Source organism: Octopus bimaculoides, chromosome 14 (assembly GCF_001194135.2).
Source record: "Octopus bimaculoides isolate UCB-OBI-ISO-001 chromosome 14, ASM119413v2, whole genome shotgun sequence".
NCBI classification, from domain to species: domain Eukaryota; kingdom Metazoa; phylum Mollusca; class Cephalopoda; order Octopoda; family Octopodidae; genus Octopus; species Octopus bimaculoides.
The window spans coordinates 31,079,125-31,080,156 of NC_068994.1; positions in this window are offsets into that span (position 1 = coordinate 31,079,125).

Below are 1,032 nucleotides of genomic sequence, written 5' to 3' on the forward strand. Positions count from 1 at the left end.
TATATATGGCTAAGATCAAGGTCTAATGCCTGCACAAGCATTTAAATTTTATATATACATGTATGAGTATACATACATAATGTAGTTGTGTGTGTGTATATATATGTGTGTGTGTTTGTACACAATGTAATTGGGTAGATACATGTTTAATGCAATTGTGTACATAGAATGTTATTTGTGAGTAAATAATTATGTAATTCTGTGTATGTGTGGATCATGGGATTGTGGAAATAGTGTGTGCGATTGATGGTATGGTATATTTTTTCATGTACTTATATCTACAGGTGAGAGTATTTTGTAATTATATATGTATATATATATCTACACATACACACTTGTGTATATGCAATTATTCGTGATGACTGTATATATATCAGAAGAAAAAATCTGGTGCAGGAGCAAACCAAAGACTGAAAACAAGTGACTTATATAAAATATGTATGTACAACAATTCAGTAAATAAAATTCCAACAATTGTAGATATTTTTCTCATTTCTCAAATGATGGATGTTAATTTTACTTTTTAATTGTATGTAGATATATGTATATGTGTGCATGTATACACATATTTGTATGTGTCATCTAATATATCTATATATGTAAAACTGAGAATATCTGTCTGTATGTGTGCATCACTAAAACTCGAGAACTACCCATCCAATTTCATTCAAATTTTGCACATACCTTACTTAGGGACCATGCAGTGTCGTGAGCACAAAAATTTTCAACTTTTTGCCTAATTTGAGCCCGGAGCAATCTCATCTCTTACACTGTTTCTGTATTACATGTCAAAAGTGAAACAATAACATCTCTGTTAATACTTTCACTATTATATGGTTTCAATTTTAATTACTTTCATCTATAATATAAATTTGACATGGGCAAGCATTGTATTCTTTCTTGTCTTGAGGTTCACAGCCAAACGGCTAGGTGGATTCGCATGAAAAATGGCACACATGTGGAGATGGGTGCATAGATTGGAATGTGGTTTGTATTTTTTCCTAGCCTCAATAGTTACCAAGAAAATCGATT